This window comes from Delphinapterus leucas, chromosome 17, assembly GCF_059928025.1.
Source record: "Delphinapterus leucas isolate spDelLeu-1000000601 "Yukka" chromosome 17, BTC_Dleu_Yukka2, whole genome shotgun sequence".
Lineage (NCBI taxonomy): Eukaryota > Metazoa > Chordata > Mammalia > Artiodactyla > Monodontidae > Delphinapterus > Delphinapterus leucas.
In genome coordinates, this window is record NC_143145.1 from 42,504,783 (window position 1) to 42,528,150 (window position 23,368).

Sequence of the window (23,368 nt, forward strand, 5' to 3'; positions counted from 1 at the left end):
GAAGATCTACACGGCAGAGAAAGCAGCAGGCACTTACCAGATGGTTAGTTGAATAACAACAGACAAGCCACCATTTCATGCACTGTTCCTGGGAGTGTAAGTAGTGGAACTTTTCTGGAGTAACATTTAGAAATATCAAGATTTTTTTCTGGGGGGGAAGCAAATATATGAACCTGCAATTGTACTTTATTTACTAAATGTTTGAATACGAATGTTTCAAGGAGAGAAAGAGAAATTGTTCATCACAAACATTTTTTAATGATAATTCAAAGGATTTTTTAAATTGAAGTATAGTTGATTTACTTATAGATTGTTTTTAAGAATAAAAATTTTGGAAATTTGATGTGGTATAAAAACAGCATAATTTTCTATGTATTGACATAAATGATGGGCAAAATCTATTGATAGAAGAAAAAAACACAGGTTACAAAGGTATATATATATAATCCAATTTAAAATTTTTCTAAAGACTGGGAGGATGAAGTGTATGAAACTGTAATAGTGTTTATCTGTAATGAATAAGATATGAAGATTTCTCTTTTACTTAAAACATTTCTAATTGATTTTTTTACAGTGACTAAAATTGGTAAAATCAGTGAAGATATTTGGGAAAAAATGGTCACTTGTCTCAAAAGACTCTGAGAAGACTTCTCCAAACTTTTAAAAACTGTACAAACCCCATATTACATTACGTAAGTTAAATTACATTACAGTTTTAAAAAAGATGGGGGCTGGGAGTTCCCTGGTTGCCTAGTGTTTAGACTTCTGGGAGTTCACTGCCATGGCCTGGGTTCAATTCCTGGTGGGGACATGAGATCCTGCAAGCGTGTCGGGCAGCCAAAAAAAAAAGATGGAGGCATGTTTTATTACAATTTTACTTATTTTATGAGATTAATATGTTATTTTTTATTAAGGTATGATTGATAAATAAAAGTTGTATATATTTAAGGTGTACAACATGATGTCTTGATATACATATATACCAGGCAGACCTTGGAGGTCTTGTGGATTCAGTTCCAGATCACCACAATAAAGTGAATATCGCAATATTCAAGTAGACTTTTATTAGGGCAAACATTTCTATAACCCTAAATATCTCATTAAAACAAACAGATGACCAAGAATCTTTGTTAAACAGTGACCCAAAACGAAGTAAAAATTAGTAAAGTTAACTGCAAATGAAGATACTGCAGCATATAAACCAGTGAATCATCAATGATTTTTGTGTGTGTGTGTGTGGTACGCGGACCTCTCACTGTTGTGGCCTCTCCCGTTGCGGAGCACAGGCTCCGGATGCGCAGGCTCAGCGGCCATGGCTCACGGGCCCAGCCGCTCCGCGGCATGTGGGATCCTCACGGACCGGGGCACGAACCTGTGACCCCGCATGGGCAGGCGGACTCTCAACCACTGCACCACCAGGGAAGCCCCATCAATGATTTTTTAATACCAGGACCTAATAACATTATTTTCCAAGTAAGTAATTTTTTTTTTTTAAGCATGGTACCTCTTTTTTTTAAAAAAATTATTTCTTTCTTTATTTTTGTCTGCGTTGGGTCTTCGTTGCTACGCGTGGGCTATCTCTAGTTGCGGCGAGCGGGGGTACTCTTCGTTGCGGTGCCTTCTCTTGTTGCAGAGCATGGGCTCTAGGCACGCGGGCTCCAGAGCACAGGCTCAGTAGTTGTGGCGCACGGGCTTAGTTGCTCTGCGGCATGTGGGATTTTCCCGGACCAGGGATCGAACTCATGTCTCCCGCATTGGCGGGCGGACTCCCAACCACTGCACCACCAGGGAAATCCCCCAAGTAAGTAATTATTAATGTGAAAACCATAATTAATACAGACAACACAGATAAGAATATTTTTTGGTTTTCCAGTGCATGTAAAAGTTATGTTTGCACTCTCCTGTGGTCTATTTTGTATGCAGTAGCATTATGTCTAAAAAAGCAATGTGCATACCTTAATTTAAAAAATACTTTATTGCAGTGGTTAGGACTCCGTGCTTTTACTGCCAAGGGCCTAGGGTTCAATCCCTGGTCAGGGAAATAAGATCCTGCAAGCCACCCTGCCAAAAAAAAAACTTTATTACTAAAAATGCTAGCCATCATCTGAGCCTTCAGCAAGTCATAGTAATAACATCAAAGATCACTGATCACAGATCACCATAACAAAAATAATAATAATGAAAAAGTTTGAAATATTGGGAGAATTACCAGAATGTGACACAGAGGCAAATATTGGGAGAATTACCAGAAGTGAGCAAATGCTGTTGGAAAAATAATGCGGATAGACCTGCTTGACGCAAGGTTTCCACAGACCTTCAATTTGTAAAATATACAATATCGTCCAGTTGCAATAGTTGAACAAGGTATGTCTGTACATTGTGAAATGATACCACAATCAAAATTTTTTTATTGGAGTATAATTGCTTTACAGTATTGTGTTAGTTCCTGCTGTACAGTGCAGTGAATCAGCTATATGTATACCTGTATTTCCTCCCTCTTGGACCTCCCTCCCGCCCCCCATCCCACCCATCTAGGTCGTCACAGATCACCGAGCTGAGCTTCCTGTGCTTTATAGCTTGTTCCCACTAGCTATCTATTCTACACATGGTAGTGTATATATGTCCATCCTAATCTCCCTATTAGTCCCACCTTCCCCTTCCCACCCTGTGTCCACATGTCTGTTCTCTATGTCTATGTCTCTATTCCTGCCCTGCAAATAGGTTCATCTGTCCATTTTTCTAGATTCCACATATATGTGTTAATATACGATATTTGTTTTTCTCTTTCTGGCTTACTTCATTCTGTATGACAGACTCTAGGTCCATCCACATCTCTACAAATGACCCAATTTTGTTCCTTTTTATGGCTGAGTAATATTCCATTGTATATATGTACCACATCTTCTTTATTCATTCATCTGTCACTGGACATTTACGTTATTTCCATGTCCTGGCTATTGTAAATAGTGCTGCAATGAACACTGGGGCACATGTGTCTTTTTGAATTATGGTTTTCTCAGGGTATATGCCCAGTAGTGGGATTGCTGGGTCATATGGTAGTTCTATTTTTAGTTTTTTAAGGAACCTCCATACTGTTCTCCATAGTGGCTATATCAATTTACATTCCCACCAACAGTGCAGAAGGGTTCCCTTTTCTCCACACCCTCTCCAGCATTTATTGTTTCTAGATTTTTTGATGATGGCCATTGTGACCCATGTGAGGTGATACCTCATTGTAGTTTTGATTTGCATTTCTCTACTGATTAGTGATGTTGAACATCCTTTCACATGTTTGTTGGCAATCTGTATACCTTCTTTGGAGAAATGTCTATTTAGGTCTTCTGCCTATTTTTGGATTGGGTTGTTTGTTTTTTTGATATTGAGCTGCATGAGTTGTTTGTATATTTTGAAGATTAATCCTTAGTCTGTTGCTTCATTTGCAAATATTTTCTCCCATTCTGAGGGTTGTCTTTTCATCTTGTTTATGGTTTCCTTTGCTGTGCAAAAGCTTTGAAGTTTCATTAGGTCCCATTTGTTTATTTTTGTTTTTATTTTCATTACTCTAGGAGGCGGGTCAAAAGAGATCTTGCTGTGATTTATGTCAAAGAGTGTTTTTCCTGTGTTTTCCTCTAAGAGTTTTATGGTATCTGTCCTTACATTTACGTCTTTAATCCATTCTGAGTTTATTTTTGTGTATGTTGTTAGGGAGTGTTCTAATTCCATTCTTTTACATGTAGCTGTCCAGTTTTCCCAGCATCACTTATTGAAGAGGCTGTCTTTTCTCCATTTTATGTTCTTGCCTCCTTTGTCATAAATTAGGTGAGCATATGTGCATGGGTTTGTCTCTGAGCTTTCTATCCTGTTCCATTGATCTATATTGCTGTTTTTGTGCCAGTACCATGCTGTCTTGATTACTGTAGCTTTGTAGTATAGTTTTAAGTCAGGGGAGCCTGATTCCTCCAGCTCCGTTTTTTTCCCTCAAGACTGCTTTGGCTATTCGGGGTCTTTTGTGTTTCCACACAAATTGTGAAATTTTTTGTTCTAATTCTGTGAAAAATGCCATTGGTAATTTGATAGGGGTTGCATTGAAGCTGTAGATTGCTTTGGGTAGTATGGTCATTTTCACAATATTGATTCTTCCAATCCAGGAGCATGGTATATCTCTCCATCTGTTTATGTCATCTTTGATTTCTTTCATCAGTGTTTTATAGTTTTCAGACTACAGGTTTTGTGTCCTTAGGTAGGTTCATTACTAGGTATTTTATTCTTTTTGTTATGATGGTAAATGGGACTGTTTCCTTAATTTCGCTTTCTGATTTTTCATTGTTAGTGTATAGGAATGCAAGAGATTCTGTGCACTAATTTTGTATTCTGCAAACTTACCAAATTCAATGATTAGTTCTAGTAGTTTTCTGGTGGCACTTTAGGTTTTTCCGTGTACAGTATCATGTCATCTGAAAACAGTGACAGTTTTACTTCTTCTCTGCCAATTTGGATTCCTTTTATTTCTTTTTCTTTTCTGATTGCCGTGGCTAGGACTTCCAATACTGTGTTGAATAAGAGTTGTGAGAGTAGTCATCCTTCTCTGTTCCTGATCTTAGAGGAAATGCTTTCAGTTTTTCACCATTGAGAATGATGTTTGCTGTGGCCTTTATTATGTTGAGGTAGGTTCCCTCTGTGCCCATTTTCTGGAGAGTTTTGATCATAAATGGGTGTTTAATTTTGTCAAAAGCTTTTTCTGCATCTATTGTGATGATCATATAGTTTTTATCCTTCAATTTGTTAATATGGTGTATCACATTGATTGATTTGCATATATTGAAGAATCCTTGCATTCCTGGGATAAATCCCACTTGATCATGGTGTATGATCCTTTTAATGTGTTGTTGGATTCTGTTTGCTAGTATTTTGTTGAGGATTTCTCCGTCTATGTTCATCAGTGATACTGGTCCGTAATTTTCTTTTTTTGTGATATCTTTGTTTGCTTTTGGTGTCAGGGTGATGCTGGCCTCCTAGAACGAATTTGGGAGTGTTCCTCCCTCTACAAGTTTTTGGAAGAGTTTGAGAAGGGTAGGTGTTAGCTCTTCGCTGAATGTTTGATAGAATTCACCTGTGAAGCCATCTGGTCCTGGACTTCTGTTTGTTGGAAGATTTTTAATTACAGTTTCAATTTAATTACTTGTGATTGGTCTGTTTACATTTTTTCTGGTCTGTGTATATTTTCTAATTCTTCCTGATTCAGTCTTGGAAAATTGTACCTTTCCAAGAATTTTTCCATTTCTTCAAGGTTGTCCATTTTATTGGCATATAGTTGTTTGTCTCTTATAATCCTTTGTATTTCTGTGGTGTCAGTTGTGATTTCTCCTTTTTCATTTCTAATTTTATTGATTTGCCTCCTCTCCCTTTTTTGCTTCATGAGTCTGGCTAAAGGTTTTTCAATTTCGTTTATCTTCTCAAAGAACCAACTTTTAGTTTTATTGATCTTTGCTATTGTTTTCTTCATTTCTATTTCATTTATTTCTGTTCTGATCTTTATGATTTCTTTCCTTCTACTGACTTTGGGTTTTCTTTGTTCTTCTTTCTCTAGTTGCTTTAGGTGTAAGGTTAGATTATTTTATGAGATTTTTCGTGTTTCTTGAGGTGAGATTGAATTGCTATAAACTTCCCTCTTGGAACTACTTTTGTTGTTTCCCATAGGTTTTGGGTGGTCATGTTTTTGTTGTCATTTGTTTCTATGTATTTTTTTATTTCCTCTTTGGGTTCTTCAGTGATCTCTTGGTTATTTGGCAGCGCACTGTTTAGCCTCCATGTATTAGTGTTTTCTATAGTTTTTTTCCCTGTAATTGATTTCTAATCTCATAGCGTTGTGGTCAGAAAAGATGCTTGATGTGATTTCAATTTTCTTAAATTTTCCGAGGCTTGATTTGTGACCCAGGATGTGATCTACCCCAGAGAATGTTCTATGTGCACTTGAGAAGAAAGTGTATTTTGCCACTTTCAGGTGGAATGTCCTATAAATATCAATTAAAGCTATCTGGTCTATTGTGTCATTTAAAGCTTGTGTTTCCTTATTTATTTTCTGTTTGGATGATTTGTCCATTGGTGTAAGTGGGGTGTTAAAGTCCCCTGCTATTATTGTGTTACTGTTGATTTCCCCTTTTATGGTTGTTAGCATTTGCCTTATATATTGAGGTGTTCCTATGTTGGGTGCATAGACATTTATAATTGTTATATCTTCTTTTTGGATTGATCCCTTGATCATTATGTAGTGTCCTTCTTTTTTTTTTTTTTTTTTTGGTACGCGGGCCTCTCACTGTTGTGGCCTCTCCCGTTGCGGAGCACAGGCTCCGGACACGCAGGCTCAGCGGCCATGGCTCACGGGCCCAGCCGCTCCATGGCATGTGGGGTCCTCCCAGACTGGGGCACGAACCCGTGTCCCCTGTGCCAGCAGGTGGACTCTCAACCACTGCACCACCAGGGAAGTCCTAGTGTCCTTCGTTATCTCTTGTAACAGTCTCTATTTTGTGTGTGTGTGTGTGTGTGTGTTTTGTGGTACACGGGCCTCTCACTGACATGGCCTCTCCCGTTGTGGGGCACAGGCTCCACACACGCAGGCTCAGCGGCCATGGCTCATAGGCCTAGCCGCTCCACGGCATGTGGGATCTTCCCGGACCGGGGCACCAACCCGTGTCCCCTGCATCGGCAGGCGGACTCTCAACCACTGCTCCACCAGGGAAACCCAACAGTCTTTATTTTAAAGTCTATTTTATCTGATATGATTATTGCTACTCCAGCTTTCTTTTGATTTCCATTTGCATGATCCCTTCACTCTCTGTCTGTATGTGTCCCTAGGTCTGAAATGGGTCTCTTGTAGACAGCACATATATGGGTCTTGTTTTTGCATCCATTCACCCAGTCTGTGTCTTTTGGTTGGAGCGTTTAATCCATTTACATTCAAGGTTATTATCGATATGTATGTTCCTATTACCATTTTCTTAATTGTTTTGGATTTATTTTTGTGGGTCTTTTTCATCTCTTGTGTTTCCTGCCTAGAGAAGTTCCTTTAGCATTTGTTGTAAAGCTGGTTTGGTGGTGCTGAATTCTCTTAGCTTTTGCTTGTCTGTAAAGCTTTTGATTTCTCTGTCAAATCTGAATGAGATCCTTGCTGGGTAGAGTAATCTCTGTTGTAGGTTTTTCTCTTTCATCGCTTTAAGTATATCCTGCCACTCCCTTCTGGCCTGCAGAGTTTTCCTGAAAAATCAGCTGATAACCTTATGGGGATCCCCTTGTATGTTATTTTTTGTTTTTCCCTTGCTGCTTTTAATATTTTTTCTTTGAATTTAATTTTTTTTAGTTTGATTAGTATGTGCCTTGGTGTGTTTCTCCAGGGTTTATCCTGTATGGGACTCTCTGCGCTTCCTGGACTCGGGTGGCTATTTCCTTTCCCATGTTAGGGAAGCTTTTGACTATAATCTCTTCGAATATTTTCTCAGACCCTTTCTTTTCCTCTTCTTCCTCTGGGACCCCTATAATTCGAATGTTGGTGCATTTGGTGTTGCCCCAGAGGTCTCTGAGATTGTCTTCAATTCTTTTCATTCTTTTTTCTTTTTTCTGCTCCTTGGCAGTTATTTCCACCATTCTGTCTTCCCGCTCACTTATTCGTTCTTCTGCCTCAGTTATTCTGTTATTAATTCCTTCTCGTGTATTTTTCATTTCAGTTATTGTGTTGTTCATCTCTGTTTGTTTGTTCTTTAGTTCTTCTAGATCTTTGTTAAACATTTCTTGTATTTTCTCAATCCATGCCTCCATTCTATTTCCGGGATCCTGGATCATCTTTACTGTTATTACTGTGAATTCTTTTTCAGGTGGGTTGCCTATTTCCACTTCATTTATTTAGTCTTGTAGGTTTTTGCCTTGCTCCTTCATCTATGACATATTTTCTTGTTGTCTCATTGTGTTTTTTTTTTGATGGGTGGAACTGTGTTTCTGTCTTACTGATTGTTTGGCCTGAGGCTTCCAGCACCAGAATTTTTAGGCTGTTGGATGGAGCTGGGTCTTGGTGCTGAGATGAGGACCTCCAGGAGACCTCACTCCAGTGAATGTTTCCTGGGGTCTGAGGTTTTGTGTTAGTCCAGTGGTTTGGACTCGGAGCTCCCACCACAGGAGCTCAGACCCAACCCCCGACTCGTGAACCAAGATCCTGCAAGCCACGTGGGGTGGCAAAAAGAAAAAAAAAGAAGTAAAAAAGGAGCAGAATAGTAATAAAAAAAAAAAATGAAATAAAATAAGAAAAAAATAAAAAGTAAAAAATAAAATAAGGTATGTTAGAAAAAATATAGATGAAACAACATCTGGAAGGTAAAACAGAACCACCACAGCAAGAAAAAAGTTTTAAAAAAAAAGCTGGAAAAGGCCTTGGCTGCGGTGGGAGGGGCTTAGGCAGGGGCGAGGTTTAGCGGGGGTGGGGGGACTATCCTTAGGATCCACAGGGTCGGAAAAGGCCCTGGGGTGTTGGGGGCGGGGCTTAGGCTCAGTGTCACAGAGGGGCCCAGGAGTGCCTCCGGCCCCAGAGGGCAGAGGACCAGGTCCAGGACCCCAGCAGGCTCCCTGGGCCTGAGTTGGCTGGGCACTTTGCCCCTGATCCTCCGATCCTGGAGGATCCCTCTGCATGGGCCCCTCCTCTTCTTCCCCCCACTTCCTCCTACACCCCTAGGACCAACGCAGCTGGGGAGGGCCCTGGAAGGCGGAAGACCTGGCCTGGGACCCCAGCAGGCTCCTGGGGCCTGAGTGGGCAGGGGAAACTAGTTGCGTCTCCCCTGATCCTCCAATACCGGAGGGCCCCTCCCCATCCACCTCTCCTCTTCTTCCCCCCTCTTCCTCCCTCCTATGCCTCTAGGACCCACGAGGCAGGAGGGGGCCTCAGAGCGGGGAGGACCGCGCCCAGGAGCCCAGCAGGCTTCCCAGGGCCGACTGGGTGGGGGAAACGCTAACTGAGCTCCCCCCAATCCATTGAGCCCCGGAGGGTCCCTCCAGGTGTGGGAACCCCTCCCTCTGTCGCAGCCACCCCTCAGGGGCGCCAGTCCCGTCCAGCCTCCACTTCTCCTCCCCCCACTCCCCCCCATGTCCTACCCGGTCGCTCAGGGGTTTCACTTGTCTCCTTGTGCATCGAGGCCCCCCACCAGCATCCTATAGGTGCCCTAGTTGTGGGGAGACTCAAACACTGCGTCCTCCCGCTTCGCCATCCTGACACCACAATCAAATTAACATATCCATCACCTTACATGTTACCACCATGCTTGGATATGCATGGGAGCGGGACTGGGGGTGGTAAGAACAATTTGAGATCTAGTCTCTTAGCAAATTTCAACTATAAATTATTAACTATAGTCACCATGCTGTAAATTAGGTTTCAAGAGCTTACATATCTTGTAAATGAAAGTTTGTACCCTTTGAGTGACATGAGGTTAATGTGATTTTGATTCTAAAAGCTTGACAAGAATAATAACCAGAAAGAAAAAAACTTACATGTTAATCCTGTTTTTAACGTGGGTACAACGCAACTCTGTTACAGAGTCAAGTCTCCCCACCCTGTCTAAGCAGGCTTGTACCACAGGCATCACACAAGGCAAAGAGCCCTGGCACTTAATGAGTGAAAATAAATCAGATCATCTCAACAGTCTCTCAGAAGACAGGCCATAACAGTCACCATTTGAAAACTTAAGCATGATGTGGCTAATTTTTTAACATGAAATGTATACATGTATATAAAATGTGGTAAAACATTAAGATATGACAAATGTGGGTGAGCATATTCATTATATAATATCATTAATTTTCCTGTACGCTTGAAATATTTCATAATACAAAAGTTTAGGGACTTCCCTGGTGGTCCAGTGCTTAGGACTCCACGTGCCCAATGCAGGGGGCCTGGGTTCGATCCCTGGTGAGGGAACTAGATCCTGCATACTGCAACTAAGACCCAGCACAGCCAAATAAATAAATATTAAAAACAAAAACAAAAGCTTTCACCTACTTAAAAAAAAAGTTTAGGTGATTATAAATACATACACATATTTTTAAACTGTATTTTCAAATCTTCCCTCTCATTAAGAAAACCTTTTCGTGGATGCTCCTCTAGATAAAGCCTTTATTCTTTCCTGCTCTTCAGCCACTGCCTCAGAAAACTTAGTATCTTTCTCCTCTTCCTTTCCTCTGTGCCTCTTTCAACCGAGCAATAATCTTCTAGCTTTAGGTCCCCACAATTTGCTGAAACTTACTCTGGCAAAGGTCACCAATGGGAAGTTGCTAAATCCCACGGCTGCTGCTCTGTCCTTTCCTATACGGCACTTTGTCCCTTCATTTGATGCATCGCTTCCTTTTGCTTGGCTTTTTTTTTTTAAATTTATTTATTTTAATTTATTTATTTTTGGCTGTGTTGGGTCTTCGTTGCTGCGTGCAGGTTTTGTCTAGTTGTGGCGAGTGGGGGCTACTCTTCGTTGTGGTGCGCAGGCTTCTCATCATGGTGGCTTCTCTTTTTGCGGAGCACTGGCTCTACGCATGAGGGTTTCAGTAGTTGCAGCACGCAGGCTCGGTAATTGTGGCTCGTGGGCTATAGAGCGCAGGCTCAGTAGTTGTGGCGCACGGACTTAGTTGCTCCGTGGCATGTGGGATGTTCCCAGACCAGGGCTCGAACCTGTGTCTCCTGCATTGGCAGGCAGACTCTTAACCACTGCGCCACTAGGGAAGCCCTGCTTGGCTTTTAAGGGAACAGTCTATCCTGGTCTTCCTCCTACCTCTCCAGCAGGGCCTTCTCGGTGGCCTTTGCAGGTTTCTCATCCTCTGAACACTGTTTCCCTCCACCTTCTTTCTCTCCCTCATTGCCATGGCTCCAGCTCTACTCCCAAGTCTCAGGGCCTCAGAGAAAACATCTCTTCCCAGTTTAGGGACTGGGCTTCAACCCCAATTCTATTACCCATCTTAGACAATTTATTTAGCTTATTGATTAATTCTTTGTCTCATCTGAAAATGAAGTACCTCTCCAAAAGACTTGAGAAATAAGGTTTGTGAAGCACTGATCACAGTATCTATTTTGATCAATAAATGTTAGCTACTGGATACCTCCACTCAGCTGTTCCAAACACATGAATACAATTGTATGTGTCCCCAGCTAAACTAAACCCACTTCTCTTTCTAGACTCTCTTCTGGGAGTTAGAATCCTGCATCATGCTAGACTCTTCTTCCATGTCACCCCTCATACTCAGTGTATCACAAGGCCTACAGACTCTTGTTCCTTAAAACCTCATGTCCAGCACCTCCGCTCCCTGGCTGCCTCTTCTTGCCTTGTTCAGAACCTCTGAACGGAACACTGGCTCCAGGGTTGCCCTCTTAAATCCATCCTCCACCCCCTCCAGTGACCTCACTAAAACTCTACTCAGACAAGGTCAGCCCCAGTCTAGACCCTACAGTGCTGCTGAATTACCAAGGAAACTGAACAGAGAGAAGGACCCTGCCTGGTGGTAGTTCTATAGCTTCTAACTCAGCTATCTTTCTCCCCAATGAAAGGCATTTTTATTACCTCTAGATAGTTCCATCTAATAGTAATTCAATTTGTGATTAACTTCACACTCCCTATCAAAGTCTTTTAAATGGCAGATATTCCAGGGAGGGATCATAGGGCAAACCCAGGATGCTTTGCTGTGCAGAGTTTGTGCCAGAAAGCCATTGTATGTGACTCCCTGAGTGGGGCCATTGAAGAACAGCTGTGCAGAGGGCAGGACGTTTTGTCTAGCAAGGTGTAAAGAATTTGTAAGAACGTTTCCTTTCCTGATGGGACTACCTGTTGTAAATATATTAGGACTTAGGGCAAAGGTGCCCCTTCTGCCAATTACCAGGTTAGATGTTGGACGCCCACTCGATGCCACCCACAGATCCCAGGCACTTATAACCACATCTCCCGACCACTCTGAACAACCTCATTCAACAGGTGAGGAAACCCAGGCTTAGAACCTTGTTCTGCTTCTGGAAGCAAACGGTTTGTGAATCTCTGGAGACCTAACCATGATTCCTGGGTGTGGGATTTTAAAACAAGTGCTTTTCCACCTTTCAACCCCCTCCCCACTTCCTTTAGGCTAGCTGTTCTCAACGTGTGGTCCTCAGACCAGCAGCATCACCATCACCTTGGGAATTTGTTAGAAATGCAAGTTCTCAGGCTCCACCCTTGGCATGGCTGGAGGATAGAGAGGGAAGGAAGGAAGGATGATAGCTGAGAGACTGGGAGAAACAAGAGGCCGAGGCCTGCAGTTCTCAGTACGATCAAAGAACAGTTGCATTAGGGGGAAAAGAGGGCCTACGGGGTCTTGATTAAGAGGATGCGCTTGGGAGTCCAAACTGGCTCTGTCCACTGAGCAGCTGTGGGGCCTTGAACAAGTCACCTAACCTCTCAGAGACGCAGGGACTCAGATTCCTCTTTTTCTTTTCTTTTTGGCCGCGCCAAGCAGCGGCGTGCAGGATCTTAGCTCCCCGCCCAAGGATTGAACCCACGCCGCTCCCAACAGTGGAAGCACGGATTCTTACCCACTGGACCGCTAGGGAAGTCCCTCAGATTCCTCATTTGTAAAATGAAAAATAATCATAGGGCTTTTGTAAGGATTAAATGAGATACACTACCTGTAAAGGAGTTAGTATAATGTCCGCACAAGATAGCTAGTCAATACAACCTCACAAAACAGCTAGTCAATAAAAATGTTATTTTCATTAAGGAAGCTGGAAAGCTTGGAGGTTGTCTGAAAGATTTAAGATTTCAGATGTAGAACCTGGGGATGTGGCCCAGTAAATTGTGTTACAACACACCCTCCAGGTGATCCTGAAGCATGTTCTGAAGTCTTGAGAACCATGGGAGAATCACCCGGAGAGTCTGTGAAACTCCCAAACCCAGACTGCGCCGCAGGCCTATTAAGCCAGAATCCCTGGGTGTGGAGTCAGCCCAGGCCTCGGCGTTTCCAGAGCCTCCCAGGTGATTCTGATGTGCAGCCAAGCCTGAGAACCCCTGCTTAGGCTCATGTTGGTATAATTTAATAGCCATCATTTATTAAGCATTGATAATGTGCCAAGCCTTGAGCGTCACATTACATTTATATATAATTCTCACAGCAACTCTAGGACTTTAGTATTAGTATTCCCACTTTAAAGAAATGAATGATGAGGCTTAATAAAGTTTTGCCTCTTGCCCACAGGCACCAAGTTAGCAGAGTCAGGATTCAAATTCAGGATTTTCTGATTCAAAATCTGGGCCACAGCTCCCTGCCCACTGCCAGATCATGTGGCACTCCTAGAGCTATCATTAGTGTATGAGCAAGTATGGTCAGTGGCAAGGTGAGAAGTGACTTCAGAGTAGGTGGTGGCTCGGCAGCTGCTAAAAAGGACCTAAAGAGAAGTATCCAGCTCTCCCTAAGGAAGAGCTCAGGCTTAGGACTCAGACAGACCCAGTTTCAGGGCTGGCTCTGCCCAAGGTCCTACTTTGTGACTTGACCTCCCTGAATGTCAGTTTCTTCTCCAATAAAAAATGGAGATATTTTTATTTTGTAGAACTGCTGTGAAGAATAAATGAGGTAACACCCATGAAAGTGCCTGGCACAGACTAAGAGCACAATAAACGTTTGTGTATCCCGCCCCCAACGAGCAATTTCTCCTCCACTTTGCTCCTAACCTGTGAGGGCCTAGGGGTTGGGGTTTGCTGTTGCTATGGGAATCAGCCCCGGGGAATAGCCATTTCTCTTTCTTCAGTGTTTTCCACTAGTTGACTCTACTTCTGTTTTCTATTCTTCACTCAGTCCCTAAGGAGAGCCAATTCTTCCTTCTCTCTGCCACTGTTTGAATCACCCCACCCAAACTTCTGCCTAGATGCATGAAATGAATCACCTCCCTTTTCTAGTTCGACAGTCATTCTGCACAGGTCAGATCCCTCCTCCTTTCCTGATGACCCACCCCCTTTCTGTGGTCCAATGCCTACAGGTCTTGCCAGCCATTAAGGCCTAAGTGTAATTACAGCGCTTGCCTGCACAGCCCTGGGTTGATGGCACATGGTTTGATCATAACTTACTGGCCCTAGGAACACCCAGTCTCCGGGAAAGGCTCCAAATGAAGTGACCTACTTTCACCTACATTTGTGAGCCTTTTTTCAGCATTTCACCACTCCTGGCCAGAAAGGCTTGTTTCTTGAGACTCAGACAAAACTTAGAGACTTTGGAGAGGGAGTTCTTAGTGCATCCCTTTTGTCCCGTAGGTGAGGAAGAAAACTGCTCTAGGTCAAGTGGCCAGTTAGTGGTGTGGGCCAGATGGTAACTCAGGTTTTCTTCCCCACAATGAAGCATACCTGTGTCAGGGAGCTGTTGCAGTGCAGACCACTCTGGACTGGAGCTGCAGTCCTGAGCTCATGGCAAGAACTGTACCAGCCTTCAGCCACTCTCTTGTGATTTTTTTGGTTAATATTTTAAAATTGTGTATTAATTAAAATGTGGTCTTAGTAGAAAAATGTAGCAAGGAAAAATCAAGAGAAAGAGACAGACAAGAAATTGCAGTGGGGAGAGGGGAGAGAAAAGCAACTAAATTTATGTGACAAGAAGAGAAGAGAAATAAAAGGGCAAAGAAAATCCAAGGCATGGAACAGGCGAGCATTCTGCTCCAGACTGTTGGTCAGACCGACCCTCAGCTTCTGGTTCGGTCACACAAATAATCGCTTAGAAAGCAGCACCTTTCCCACCATCCACTCCGATTGCTGCACGCCACAGATCTAAGGCTGTATTACTGTCCTCTCCTTTCTATACTTACCGCTGTCCCCTATCCGTAGCTGAGCCCCCAAAGTCAGGGAAAACTCAGGGTGTATGTGTTGGAATAGCTAGCTCAGAAAAATTAGAATGTTGCAATGCTCGGTGTGAAATCTAACTTCTCCTGGCTCCTGGGAATTCCCTGGCGGTCCAGTGGTTAGGACTCGGCGCTTTCACAGCTGTGGCCCAGGTTCAATCCCTGGTCAGGGAACTAAGATCCTGCGAGGTGGGGCCAAAACCATACTTTCAAAAAAAAAAAAAATCTAAGTTCTTCTGGATCTCAATGTAGGAAACACTCTGGGAGTTTCTTTTTTTCTATTAAATTATTTTTTTAATTGAGGCATAGTTGATTTACAATTCTGTGTTTGTTTCAAGTGTACAGCAAAGTGATTCCATTATACATATGTATGTTTATAACTATATTCTTTTAAAAAATTCTTTTCAGTTATAGTTTATTACAAGATATTGAATATAGTTCCCTGCACTACACAGTAAATCCTTGTTGTTGAGTTTAATTATTTAGGGAAACTATTTCCTTGCCTGATTTAACAATACCTTCCATGGTCAAATTTGGATATACCCCATCTCTAACTCATTCACTCCAAAGGCATTGAGTCAAACTAGGGATTCCAAGAGCAAGGCCATATCTCATTTCGTTACACTTGGGGAAGGTAAATAATGCACAGACAAGAGCCAGGAGCCAGGGACACACCCTGACTCATTTCTTTTTTTTAATTGAAGTTTTTATCGGGATAATTACAGATTCATATGCGGTTGTAAGAAATTAAACAGAAATACAGTATATCCGTTACCTAGTTTCCCCCCATGGTAATATTTTGCAAAACCAAAGTGCAATATCATAACCAGGAGGTTGACATTGAAATAATCTATTATTCGGATTTCTGCAGTTTTACTCATACTCATTTGTGTGTGTGTGTGTGTGTGTGTATTTAGATCTATGCACTTTTATCACATGTGCAGGTTCAGGTATCGACCATCTCAGTTTAGATACTGACCAGTTCCATCATCACAAAAATCCCTTGTTGCTTTATTTCAGCCACACCCACCCCCTCCTGCCCTACCTCCTTCCACCATACCTAACCCCTGGCAACCACTAGTGTGTTTCTAAATGTTCATCGTTTCAAACATTTTATATAAATGGAATCATAGAGTATGTAATCTTTTGGGTCTGGCTTTTTTCACTCAGCATAATTACCTGGAGAGTCATCCAAACTGTTGGATGTATCAATAGTTTGTTCCTGTTCATTGCCGAGTTCATTCACTTTTTCACTCTGTGATTGTGAAAATGTCACTTAGAAGTTTATACTTTTCTACCTGAAGACCCCCAGAAACTGTCTTAACCCTTCTAAGCCTCCATTTATCCATCTGTTTTTTTTTTTTTAAATGGTGGGAAGTTGTTAAGAGCGTAGTTTCTCCCAGGATTGGTATGAGGATCAGACGAAGTAATAGACACAGTGGTGCACTGAGAACGGTGAAGTGATGCACATAGACGTTATAAAGACCTCTTTGAGGGAAGCTCCTAGTTTAAATTTTGTTTTTACTGCTTCTTCCAGACATATCAAATTACTCCCGTTTTGGGATTTTCTTCCAGCCGGCTGAGCTCAAGGGGGACAGGAATTTAACTTTCAGGCCTTCCTCCCTTGAGGAAATTGCTTACTTGAGCAGAGAGAGCGAGAGAAAAGTGGTGATGGTTGGGGGACGGTGGTGGACAATGGGGGAGGAGGGAGAGAGAGAGGGAGAGAGATTTAGAGAAGAAAAGGGAGAGAGAGAGAGCATGAATAGATTTCAGGGCTCTTTTTAACAATTCTCAAACCCGTTCTGATGGCAATTTGCATAACACTGTCAAAACTGCTAAAACCAGCGCCACTATTAAGTACAAAAAACAGTTTCAATGGCAGAAAAAAATTCTATTCTCTAATTCTATGTATGCAGTATAAAATCACAGTCGTGAGCAGACATATCCATGAAAAAGAGCAGGATGCCTAAGCCTGGTTACCTGTTTCTGAGTTTTTCTGTGAATATTCATTTTGTATTTGGCTAAAGTTCATCAAAAGAAAAGTGATAGCAAGCTCTAAAGGTAGAAGAAATATTTAGGGGAGATAAACAAAATTTGAAAGTTCTACCAAAATGTTTATAGGTTAATAAACCTTTTTTTTTTTTCAAACCAGGAGAAAGTGTTTATCCTGTTTTGGTGGGAATATTCCTGCCTCACTCATCTTCTACTCCAATCAGCTAAATCAGAGTTACCCGAGGAGCTTGTAAAACAATATAGGTTCAATTAGTAAAAACTAAGTTCAAAACTAACGATGACAAAAATAATAATTTACGAATATATTCCAATTCCCACTCCTACTAAGTCAGTAGATCTGGGAGGCGACCAGGAAACTTGTGTATATATTCTTAAGCTCCTCCGATGATTCTGACATTCAGCCAGGTTGGGAACCTCTTCTGTTTGGGATTTGCTTTCAGTGCCTCCAGGAAGCTCTGTCCTCAGAAAGTTTTCCTTTTATCACAACCTTGTTTCCAGTGGGGTTTCAACCTCCTCACTCCCTGGAACTACCCTTGCCAAGGTCATCATCACTGCTTTCTCATCTTGCGCAACAGCTCGGCAGCGCTAGACACGGCGGCACACCCTTTGAGCTTGAAACACGTCCAGCTCTTGATTTCCACATGTTGGGCTGTCCTACCTCTCAGATTCTTCCTTCTCAGCTCATTTGCTGTCCACCTCCCGGGCCTCACCCCTCCAGGTCCCATGCCTGGAGCTCTGGCTGGGCTCCCTTTTCTGCCCCATCTGCACTCTTTTGCTAGGTGATCCCATTTAAGCAGATGGCTTTAAATGCCATCCAAACGCTAGCACCTCTACTCTCCATATGCTGATGGCATGTACAGTTCCACCCCAACCTTCCTCCAGAGCTGCCTACTTGACATCTCCATTGGATATCTGTTAGGCATCTCAAACTCAACATGTCCAAGATAGAGCCCTGACCCCCACAACCGACACAACCACTGACTGGTTCTGCAGCCTTCCTCCTTTCGTTTAACAGCACTGTCACCCATGCAGTTGTTCAAGCTAAACATCTAGCCATCATCTCTGCTTCTGCTGACCTCCCTCATTCACTTAGAAAATAGTCAATACCCCTCCACCCCTCTCCATCCCTCGGCTTCTTCTCTAGTTCAGCCTCCATGATCTCTCATTGAAACTATTGCACTTGGTCCCTAATTGGTCTCTCTGCTTCCATTCTGCCCTCCTTAGAGCTGATGTCTCACTGAACACTATTAAAAATGTAAATAAGGCTAGACCCCTCTTCTGTTTATGACTCTCCAATGACTTTTCATTGCAAGTAGAATAAAATCCAACCCCTTATTTTGGAGCTTACAAAGTCTGAACCCTTGAACTGCTGTCCCCTCTTGCCTAGAAGGTTCTTGCCACAGATCTCTGCATTGTAGATTCCTTGGCACTCCTCAGACATCACCCTTGAGACTCTTCTGAGCATCTTAACTGAAGATTCTCCCAACCTGCCTAGTCTTTCTTTCTCAGTATCTGATTCATTTCTTCTTTGCCATTTCATGGTGTGAAATTTTAATTTATGTATCTGTTTACTTGTTTATTGCTGGTACAGCCCCACTAGAATGCAAGCTCTAGCCCCACAAAGCAGATGCTCAATTAACATTTGTCTAATAAATCACTCATTTGCACAATAGTGCAGACGACTGACAAATACTCCAAGTACTCCATTTTTGGGAGGCATTGCATTTTACCTGGGATCGAAGCTTTAAGATCAAGAAGAAGCAAGCTAGGGACTTCCCTGGGGGTGCAGTGGTTAAGAATACGCCTGCAAATGCAGGGGACACGGGTTTGAGCCCTGGTCCAGGAAGATCCCACATGCTTCAGAGCAACTAAGCCTGTGCAGCACAACTACTGAGCCTGCTCTCTAGAGCCCACAAGCCACAACTACTGAGCCCGTGTGCCACAAGTACTGAAGCCCACGTGCCTAGAGCCCACACTCCGCAACAAGAGAAGCCACAGCAATGAGAAGCCCATGCACTGAAATGAAGAGTAGCCCCAGCTCTCTGCAGCAACAAAGAGAAAGCCCTCGCACAGCAACAAAGACCCAATGCAGCCAAAAATAAATAAATAAATTTATTAAAAAAAAAAAAGATGAAGCACGCTAGTGAGATTTCAATCAACAATTTACTGACCGAGGAGAATTTCTTCACCACTGTCCTGAAAAATCCTACCTCGGTTTTCACAGAGGCCACCCCCATTTTCTCTCTGTACTTGCTTCTTGATTCCTTCTAACTTTCCTGGGAGGTTCCCTCTGAAAACTGTTCCTCTAGTTTCCCCCCACTCCCAATATATGTTTAAGTGTCCGGGCTTACGGATTCTTGCTTGCAGTAGCTACACCTTGGTACCCTTGTCAGAGGCAATGCCAGGTTCTGGAGGTTGGTTGGGCCCTTCTCACCCTGCCTCTCAGTAGTTTTCAGTAGCCTACTGCCACCTCAGCATTATGCTCCTGGTCTGTACACACCCTCGTTCCAACCTACCAGCTCTGCTGAGCCTATGTTTCCTATGCCTTTTCTGGCCTGTAACTTTTCTTGCTTTTTCACTGGCTAGGTGCCTAATTCGGCCTCCAGCCTCTCCATATCTGGAAACGTTCCACCATTCCTGCTGCTGCAATTCTGCCCCCTAGCAGCTGAAACTGAAAACACTCATTTCTGACGGCAATGACAGCACTCCCTCTTTCTAAACTCCCTCCATCTTCAGCTTCCGTTCCCAGAAGGACCCAGGCAGTGGAGAATCTCTCAACTCGGGGGGGTTCAGGAGAACTGGCTTTCTCTGTGGGGTGGTGAAGGCCAAGGTATTTCTGTATTCAGTTACACTCTCCCCCTCAACACCTCGATGGTGTGTTTCCTTTTTTTCTCCATGTCCCTTATTCATGATACAGACGGCAGTTACTCCCAGGGCTGGAATGAGAATTTGGTATCCCTTCAAATAACAGATATTTTGCAAATGTTCAACGTTTATTTAGTGAGGGTGGAGAGAAACTAGTTTTCTATTAATAAAAATGACTCGGACAAAAGGATTTATAACGTGTACTTTTCCAAACTTCCTGGGAAGAATAGATTTTTGCCCTCCTGAGATAACTACTATTCTGACTTCTATTACCGTAGATTACATTTGCCTGTTGTTGCACTTCATATAAATGGAATCAGACAATATGTGATTTTTTTTTTTTTTGGTCTGTCTTCTTTCACTCGTCACATTTTTGAGATTTACCCATGCTGTTGCATGGAATAGTTCTTTTTATTGCTGAATGCTATTCCATTGTATGGATATAACAGATTTGTTTATCCACTCCCCTAATTGTTTTTTTTGTTTGTTTTTTTTTTTGCCGTGCCACGTGGCACGCGGGATCTTAGTTCCCCAGCCAGGGATCAAACCCGTGCCCCCTGCAGTGGAAGCATGGAGTCCTAACCACTGGACTGCCAGGGAATTCCTCCATTCCCCTGCTGATAGACATTTAGACTGTTTCCAGATCTCTTCAGGCTGTTATGAATAAAGCTACTCCGAACATTTGTATACAACTCTTTTCATGGATGTAGGTTTTAATTTCTTTGGGGAAGTTACTAAGAAGCAGAATTGCTGGGTCATAGGGCATATATATAAGTTTATTAGAAACTGCCAGTTTTCCAAAGTAGATGTGTCATGTTACATTTTGGGAGACATATAAAACCACTTAATTTTTTTTTTTTTAATGGCAGTGCCACACTTTTTTTAAAAAAATTAATTAATTTTTTTTGGCTGCGTTGGGTCTTCGTTGCTGCGCATGGGCTTTCTCTAGTTGCGGCGAGTTGGGTCTACTCTTTTTTTTTTTTTTTTTTGCGGTACGCGGGTCTCTCACTGCTGTGGCCTCTCCCGTTGCGGAGCACAGGCTCCGGACGTACAGGCTCAGCGGTCATGGCTCACAGGCCCAGCCGATCCGTGGCATGTGGGATCTTCCCGGACTGGGGCACGAACCCATGTCCCCTGCATCAGCAGGCGGACTCTCAACCACTGCGCCACCAGGGAAGCCCTCTTGAAAAGCATTTTTAAGACCACATTTGAGTATTAGAGTTATTAATTGCCTTTGAGTTTGTCATTATTTCTTTTCTGTTTTTTTCTTTATCTCTTCCTTTCTTCCTTTCATTCGTTTTGATAAAATACTTCATGAGTCATACGATATTTTCAATTCTAATTCAGGACTACGAGATTTTTGTATAACCTTCTATATTACATCTGTGCCTTATTTTCTCCTCACCAAAAATCCTGGTTCTCAAGGACACTGGAGATAATAGAACTAGAATGTCATTCTCTTGGCTTTATTTCTCTTCTTAATTAAAAAAAAAATTGAAGGATAATTGACATTTAGTAAAACTCACCCATTTTAGGTGTACAATTTGATGAGTTTGGACAGATGCATGTAGATGTGTAGCCATGACTACAACCAAGATATAGAACATTGACACCTCAGACTTGATGTAAGCAGGGACTATAAAAGGGCATAAATAGTGAGAGGTGTGGTTCCCTGGGGCCATATTTGGAGACTTGCTACATATCAAGCTTCCATCTGGGGCCCTCTTCTTTCCTTCATTCCACATACTCTCCCAAGTAATTTTATCTACTTCCACGTCTTTAATTACTGATTCGTGATAACTCACATCCATGTATCATGAACTCTAGACCTGACATGCAGTCATAGCCTCCTGAACGTGCCACATCATCTTTTCTTAAATCTGCTCCTCCCCTGCGTGCCTTATCTTGGTCGTTACCAATTACCCAGTGATTTATCCTTTATCTTAGACCATACTATTCTCCCTCAGCTCTCCTTCAATTCCCACAGCAAACAGGTTTCAAGTCTGTCAAATACCTTTTGAAATATCTCTAGATATTTCTACAGTCCTTCCCACTATAATTTTTAGACTTGAACCCTTGCCATCTCTCACCTAAATAACATTTTTGTTTGTGGAAACTTTCTCCTTCCAGGCTAATACTTCACTCCTCTCCATCCCATCCCTCCTACTCACACTTCACACTTCTTCCTTCTTCCCATCTCTTACCTTCTTTTAGTTTATTCTCAATGCTCTGCAGAGTTATATTTCTAAATATAAATCCTGTCATATAATTCTACTGCCTAAAATTTCTTGAATTACTTGTCACTGTTTATAGGATAAAATGCAAACATTTCTGCATCCTATACAAGGTCTTTTGCACGTTCTAAAATATACTTGTAGTTTCCCCAAATAAGCCATGATTTTTCCTTCCTGCATAAAGTTCTCTTTTCTTGGCATGTCCTTCCACAATTCCCTATCCATAAATTTCTTCCTCTCCTTCAGGAGATAGAGTAAGAGCTTCCTTTTCTGTGTAGTCTGTCTTGATTTTCCCAGACAGACGTAGGGTTGCTCTCCTTATGTTCTCATTATATCTTTTACATAACTCAAGTATGTTTCTTTTTTTTTTTTTTCTGGCTGCGTTGGGTCTTCGTTGCTGTGCGCGGGCTTTCTCTAGTTGCGGCGAGTGGGGGCTACTCTTCGTCGCGGTGCACGGGCTTCTCACTGCAGTGGCTTCTCTTTGCTGTGGAGCACAGGCTCTAGGTGCGTGGGCTTCAGTAGTTGCAGCACATGGCTCAGTAGTTGTGGCTCGCGGGCTCTAGAGCTCAGGCTCAGTACTTGTGGCGCACGGGCTTAGTTGTTCCGTGGCATGTGGGATCTTCCCAGACCAGTGATTGAACCCGTGTCCCCTGCATTAGCAGGCGGATTCTTAACCACTGTGCCATCAGGGAAGTCCCAGTTATGTTTCTTTATATAATCCTCACCACGACCCCAACCCCATTCTGGAAAATATGCTTCTTCAGAATAAGAACCACCACTTTTTTAGTTGTACGTTATCATTGCTAACATAGGGACTGGCTGTATCTGTTAAGAGTCTTCTGCTATTAACAATGGAAGCCCGACTCTAATTAACCTAAACCAAAGGGAATTTACAGGAGGGATATCAGCTCATAGAAGGGAAGGATGGAGAGCCAGATTTGGAAGTAGGAAGGGTCCAGGGCTGTTCTTAAGAAATAGGAAACAGAAGTGGACAGAACAGTCTTGTAGCTGGAGCAAACTGGATGAACTCCAACCATTTTCTGTCTCTTTGGCTGGGCAAAGTTCAAGAAAGGAATATCCAATTGTCCTAGCTATCCCCATCCCTAACCATGAAAGTAGGGCCCCTGATGAAGTACCATATAACTGATGAACTGGGATGAAGCAATTTCTCGAAAGGAAATTAGATGATTTTGGGAAGAGAAAATGGATACCTGATAGCTAAAAAGACAACAAACACTCATTATACTAGCACATACTAAGCACTCAAGAAATATTTTTATATGAATCAATGACTGAATACTTGAAAATTTTATTTCCTGTCCTATTAAACAGTCATTCCCTGGATGCCTCAAGTAACCTCTCACTTCCCCTTCTCACATTTGCAGGAGCTGCCACT

At 42.5% G+C, this 23,368-nt stretch overlaps 1 pseudogene; it reads right to left on the minus strand.

Moving 5' to 3' along the window:
• The window catches only part of LOC149746946 (uncharacterized), a 64,465-nt pseudogene that overhangs the window by 18,478 nt on the left and 22,619 nt on the right, over positions 1-23,368 (minus strand).